At 39.1% G+C, this 6,903-nt stretch overlaps 1 long non-coding RNA gene across 1 annotated transcript; it reads right to left on the bottom strand.

Annotated features, from left to right (window-relative positions):
- Positions 1–1,050: 1,050 nt before the first annotated feature.
- LOC125094694 (uncharacterized) lies at positions 1,051–6,903 on the bottom strand. Its single transcript, XR_007125658.1, has 3 exons — positions 6,749–6,903; positions 4,909–4,983; positions 1,051–1,585 (listed from the first exon to the last, which is right to left on the bottom strand). It is a non-coding gene; the product is annotated as an uncharacterized LOC125094694 (long non-coding RNA).

The raw sequence follows: 6,903 nt of genomic DNA, 5'->3' as shown, positions 1-6,903 counted from the left end.
ACACTTTGGACAAAGTAAATATATCATGGAGAATTCAAGATAGTGGCAAGACACAATAAACTAATTGAAAATAACCTATAGAAGGGCACCTGGGTGGCTCAGTGGGTTAAGCCTCTGCCTTGGCTCAGGTTGTGATCCCAGGGTCCTGGGATTGAGCCCTGCATCAGGCTCTCTGCTCAGCGGGGAGCCTGCTTCCCTCCCCTCTCTCTGCCTGCCTCTCTGCCTAGTTGTGTTCTCTGTCAAATAAATAAATAAAAAATCTTAAAAAAAAAAAAGAAAAGAACCTATAGATATAGAGCCAAAGTGCATATAAACAAAAAATAATAATATTTATGACTGATAGAAAGATTTAAACTACATAATAAATTTGAAAGAATTCCAATATGCGTTTCCATGCAACAAAACCAAATAATTCCCTGACTGAGTAAACAATAGGAAACAAGAGGAAACAAGAATTCTAGTAGATACTACCTTGAACTTATTATTATAATGATTCTACTGGTTTTAAGTCATAGCTTACCTTGAGGCAAATATGTATCACAAATGTTAGTAAAATAATACCAAATCTACCTCTCATCAGTTGTGTGGCTCCAGGTTTGTTATTTTTTTGTTTAACAAACAAACACCACCCCCTCCCACGTCAGATCCCACCATTGTTGTCCTGATGTCCACCCTTGAACAATGGAGGCCTGGCCTGACAATTGGCATAGGAGCTCACTGATATGGGGAAAGCTCCTTGTATTTGGAGGAGACCGAGGGAATGTGTGTCAGAGGGAACAAATCCAGGATTTTTGGATAACTATAGTAATGGCTGATTGATGTGTTTTTTTTTGTTTGTTTGTTTTTTTAAAGATTTTATTTATTTATTTGACAGAGAGAGATCACAAGTAGACGGAGAGGCAGGCAGAGAGAGAGAGAGAGGGAAGCAGGCCTCTTGCTGAGCAGAGAGCCCGATGTGGGACTCGATCCCAGGACCCTGAGATCATGACCTGAGCCGAAGGCAGCGGCTCAACCCACTGAGCCACCCAGGCGCCCTGATGTGTTTTTTAATTTTAATTTTTTCTTTAGCAAAAAAAGGCAACAGCGGCCAACATACTGCATTTTTTACTGAAATACCTGAAGGTTTTACTAATCCAATACAATCGGTTGATTTGCTAAGCCAAAAGGAAAAGGGGACCATGACTGGCTTTGTATTAGTAGAGTCTTGTACCCAAAAGCAGAAAGCCCCGGCAGAAGTGAGTATAAAGAGGGACGTCCACTAACAATGAGACAGAAGGGAAGGCACCCGCTGACAAGGAGCCTGTGGTCCAGGATGTAATGGTGGATCAAATAGTACTTACAAGTGAAAGGACCTGAGAGCTGTAATTAGAAAGATCGTCTTAATCAGAACATTAATGTTCTGAGGGACAACTGTGCTAAAACTCCTCAGGAATTAATTTAGCTGTCATAGCCCTGGGCCAATGATGCATATTGATATCAGCAACTTTCCAAAGCAGTAGTAACAAAAACATATTTCACGACCACAAGCGTATCTGCACTTCATCCCACAGTCTACCACAGTCTGTTTCAGCATCTGAGTCTAGAGCTACAAAATGAAAAGCAGACAAATTGAACACAAATTGAGTGACGAATGATACTTATATGCCTGAAGATTAATTATATTGAAATTATATATGCACTTAGTTGGCTCTCTCTCATAAAATAAGGGAATACCCATTTTAGAAAATTTCCCATTAAATATGAATTGTATGTAAGATTTAAAAGGCTTGAAGGTTTCTGAATGAAGTTGGCCATCCAGAAATTCATTCCCCAAGCACTGTGGATTGTGGAACACTTAAAATACTATGCAGATTGGGGTTCCTGGGTGCCTCAGTTGGTTAAGTGTCTGACTTCTGCTCAGGTCATGATGTGGTCCTGGGATCCAGCCCCACATAGGGCTCCCTGTGCAGCAGGGAGTTTGCTTCTCCCTTTGTCCTTCCCCTGGTCATGTTCTCTCTCTCTCAAATAAACAAATAAAATCTTTTAAAAAAAATCACCTTCTTTCACTCCTTCACCTATCTCTATGAGTGTTCATTTTGTTGCACCCAGCTTTCCAACTCGACGTAAATTTCCCTTCTTTTAAAAAATCACAAACTCTTTTGTTTTAGTCTCCCCCTCTTTTTCTCTCTTTCCTTCCTTGTGGAAGCTATATTCACAGTACAGACAAATGTATACCTACTGAACATTCTTTATTATAAGTTATAATGTATGTGCACATTGTCTCTCTGAGAAGGAAAAGGAGAGAGTCTGTGCAGTCCTACACTATGTGGCTTTCTGTGGCCTTCTCCACACTAATCCTCGAATTTGAGCTTGAAGAGACCATACACGTAGTCTGGCTTACTATTCTTATTTACTGGCTAAAGACAGTAAGTGTGTCAAGTTGTTTTCTATTAGCTCCAGCCCAGTGCTTGTCCCACTGCATGAGAATCTCCCACCCCCACTTCCTTTTCTTATTGATGGTAATGTGCCCTGGTAGTTCCATTTGCTTGTTTGGGGAGAGGGGAGTGAAGTGGGTGGGACAGGAGCTGGATAGATACTGATTGCCCAGAATATTATGATGATGTATGAACATTGCTAATATAATAATTATTCTTTCTCAAGGGGAAAGCCCCTAAAATAAACATAAAACCCTAATAAGAATCAGATATAGTGGGGCACCTGGGTGGCTCAGTGGTTAAAGCCTCTGCCTTCAGCTCAGGTCATGATCCCAGGGTCCTGGGGTAGAGCCCCACATCGGGCTCTCTGCTCAGCAGGAAGCCTGCTTCCCTTCCTCTCTCTCTCTGCCTGCCTCTCTGCCTACTTGTGATCTGTCTGTCAAATAAATAAATAAAAATCTTAAAAAAAAAAAAAGAAAGAATCAGATATAGTTTGCTTAACCACAATATGGTTAACATCCAGATGTGAAATATGGAATTTAAAAATACATGCATTCAGAACTAATCTCTTTTCCTTCCTGAACATTCAGATTGGTATGCTATAGAATTTAAACATCTTCAGTCTCCCCGTGGCTATGATTATGAACATTTCCAGCAGTGCTGTAAATATGTAAACAAAATGCTGTGGAAAAATGACTTCTTTTTCAGAAAGTGCATACAAAGACATCTACTGTAGATTTTTCTTCAAATCCAAAACAATGGATTGATATGCACAAGCTGTTCTTTATTCCTAATCTATGAGCCATGGTGATAGCACACTGATCTGGTCAAGCAGAACTCCAGGGGTCCACCTCTCCTTTCCCAGGTTTCCTTCTGTGTTCCCCAGTGGCCCCAGGGAGCTCCCCACCTCCTGGGGACAATACATTGCTGGGAAGGACACTCTGTGAAACTTCAGTATAAAGGACCTGAACTTTGCACAGAGCCCCCTCATTGAAACACACCGACTTGGGTAACAACCTCTTTGAAATTTACATAATGCCAATCAGAGCCAGCTGTAGCTAAAATTGTGACCAGGCATGAGTTTCTTCCAGAACATTTTGTACCCTTTGCCCTTTGGTGACTTGGGGACCTTCAGTATTCACACTACTACAAAGGAAGTTTTGAAGAGTCCGTGAAGTTTCTTTATCTTAAAGAGATTATGACAAATAAAAAATCCGTGGTTCAGGAAAATCAGGAAAATTCAGGAAAATGCTGAATAGCAGTTTGGATACAGAAATAAATTGAAGAATGATTTATATCCAAGCCAAAATCCATATACAGATACCTGTGTGAGTATTAAAAAAAAATTGGGGGGCTTATGAAAAAAAAACAGCTTAAAAAAAAAACACTTCTCTCGAGAAAGACAGCTTTAGTTGTTTTTTAAAAGGCAGTATGGTTGAGTAAAAAACCCATTAAGTCAATGACCTATTACTTTCTGAGTTCAAAAAGTGACACTCTTATTTGCATCATTGTCCTTGAATTTAGTGTTTTTAAACTGAAGATCTATCATTTATTTTTTTAACACTTAAAAATTCCACTTCACTTTTCCAAATCTTTCCCTCTCCTCTTCATCTCATGTACTTAATTTTCCCCCTTTTACAAAAGCCTTAGAAAGGGGAAGGAGAAGAAAAAAGATTTAACAATTAGAGGCTTAAGTAAAATTTTGGTAAGTTTTCATCCAGCTTCTGCAGTCACAACTACAACAAACTGAGTGTTTTCAGATATTCTAAACAGCTTCTGACACTCTGAGAAAGAAGGGTGCCACTTAATCTACCACTCATTGAACTGGATTGGGTACTAAATGGGAACTAGAGGAAGAAGTGAACCAGTTATCAAATGTTTCAGGAGCATTCCTGTGGGAAGGCTCTGGTGTTGGGTGTTGGTGTCCTTCTTCCAAGCTGCCCACTGGCCCTCTGTAAGCAACTCACTGTCTGAATAAGCCCTTCCTCATCTCCCCACAAATATTTATTGAACAACTATTATATGCCTGGTACTATTCTAGGTCCCTGCCTTCATGGAATGTACATTATAATTGGGAGAGAAATTATAATATCTCATTATCCCAAGAGTTAAATGTTAAAAAAGTACATATAAAAGACAGAGAATGATTTTGTTGGGTATCAAAAAGGGCAGTCAGAGAAGGACCCTAAGAGCATTTAATATTACATGTCAGCTGCCTTCTCTCTGAGATGCTACAGCTCAGAAACTAGGTCTTCATTTCTGTCTGGAAAGATGAAAACTTTTTTTAAAGAATAGTCAAATATGGAATAATATGGAAGTATTTACCCTTGGAATATAAACACTAAGAGAACACAAGGAAGCTGAGAAATAAGAATAACTATTCTAGACAGAACTGTTTGGTGAAGTTTTATAAATGGCCTCCATTCTTAAAATATAATATCCTTAATTCTGTCCCCTTTTGCCCCAAGAGCCAAGAAGTTTCCTGCAGACTTACCAGGAGAGGTATGGTATCTTCACAGATCTCTGGGAAATGCTGCCATCAGCTTCTGCCCCTAAGAGATGTTGTGCCCTGTGAAGGGATGAGATGAGGTGTAATTCAAGGGAGATGAGTGGCAGAAAGGCCATTGGATTCTTGGTGAGATCTAGTCCCAGTCTTGAACGGTGGCCAAATGGCCTGAGTATTCCCCTTAGCCTTCCCCAAACTTGACAGAAATATAGTTCTCTAAGGGGAGAAAGGTTGTTTCCTTTGGTTATTGAACTTTGGTGTTAGAAATGTGGTTCTAATTTGTTTCAACTATGCTGTGTTTCCAATCTTATATTATACTTGACATTAATTTTTTCTATCCTTTTTTTTCTTTTTGATCCTAAGCAGCTCAGAAAGGGAAATATTGTAGTAATCATACAAGCTTAATGTGCTGATCCCAGTCTTTACAACATCTCCTTTCTAAAAGTCTAAAATGTGGGCAGAGACAGGAGAGGATGGTTTAGGAGATATTCAGTAACCAAAAATACAAGCCCACAATTCCCCTCCCCTCAGTATAGAGTATTTCACAGACCCTCACAGTGCCTTGTCACATATCATGCCCCTGAATCAGGACAGAGTTGCTAAAAAGGAGGGATTTCTCATTTTTAGTTCTTTATTTCTCATCTTTAGTTCCATCATTTGTGTTGATACAACCTTTTAGATTTTAACAGAAAAAAAAATAGGATAGGCAAGGTTAAATTTGTATCTGAAGATTTATCTTGAGGGTAATTGTTTTAATCCCTAGTTTTCATTTTTTTTCTTGAGAACCTTAAACATTTTTTCCTTAACTAAAGAATCTTAAGAATAAATGCAAAGCACATTTTTAACATGTTGCAGAGGGAAAGTCTACACAAAGTGTTATAATTGTTTATCAATTTGTAGGATGACCTACAGTAAAAGTTTCTACTTTTTAACCACTTCTAAAATTGATCTTATGTAAAGTACCAATATATAGAGTCAATAATATTTGGTTGTTCTCATTAAAATGGGGGTAAAAAACCTAACTATCCTCTTCTTTCACAAATGCACACCACACATGTAAGAGACACATTTAAACCATGCCCTGAGAAGGTCCTAATGTAGGACCCCAGAATAGATGGCTCTGAGGGACACACTCTTAGAGTCAGTTTTTGGGGGACTCCACTCCTAGCCTTACAATATCACATTTCATAGGTGACAGTATTTGTTTATCTTGAATGTGATTACCTTTTTGGTGTGTCTAGCATTTGATTTTGCTTATTTAATCTCCAAACACCAGCCAGGAAATTTAAAACGCACCCATAAAAAAAAAAAATGAGTTCATTTTTTTATTTCTCCTTTTATACCCTTTTATGAAAATAGAAATAGGTAAGTTATAGTAATCAAGTTGCTTTGAAAGGAGCCTAGAAATTTTACCGGGACCTGCTATTTAATTTTTGTTTGGTTTTTGTCTGTTACTGTGTTAAATAGTCACCAAACTCCTTCTATACACAAGGCAGTTAATTGTCTAAACCAACCCGATTATGACAGCACGGTTAAATGGAAAGAACATGGGCTTTGGAGTTATCCCAGTTCAGTCAGCGAGCTGTCCCACTGTGCCTCAGTTTCTTCATCTATAAATTCTTCATCTAACTTGCCGCGTGGTTTTTGCAGTGTGAAGCTCAATGGGATCATGCATATGAAAATACATATCCTTGCACTTGGCCCAGAACACCCAATTCCCCTTCAAGTGGGAAGTAGAAGAGGGAGGGGTGTGGCTAAATTTTCTGTGGCTTAACCATAGAGTGCAGGGTAAAAGTCTGACATCTAGTGGTCAGAGTGACATTTGCACCTCATCTTGTAGGGTTGAGTCTCAGAAGTTCCCAACTTGGATCTGCATCAGAATCACCTGGAGAAAGAGGCCCCTCTCATAAAGATCCTGATACTGTAGGTCCATGCCAAGACAGGGGAAGATCTAGCTTTAAGAGCTCCTCCAAACGATTCTCA

The sequence above is a fragment of the Lutra lutra genome, chromosome 3, assembly GCF_902655055.1.
Source record: "Lutra lutra chromosome 3, mLutLut1.2, whole genome shotgun sequence".
Taxonomy (NCBI): Eukaryota; Metazoa; Chordata; class Mammalia; order Carnivora; family Mustelidae; genus Lutra; species Lutra lutra.
Note: the sequence above shows the minus strand (reverse complement) of the source record. Positions and strands in the feature narration are given on the sequence as shown.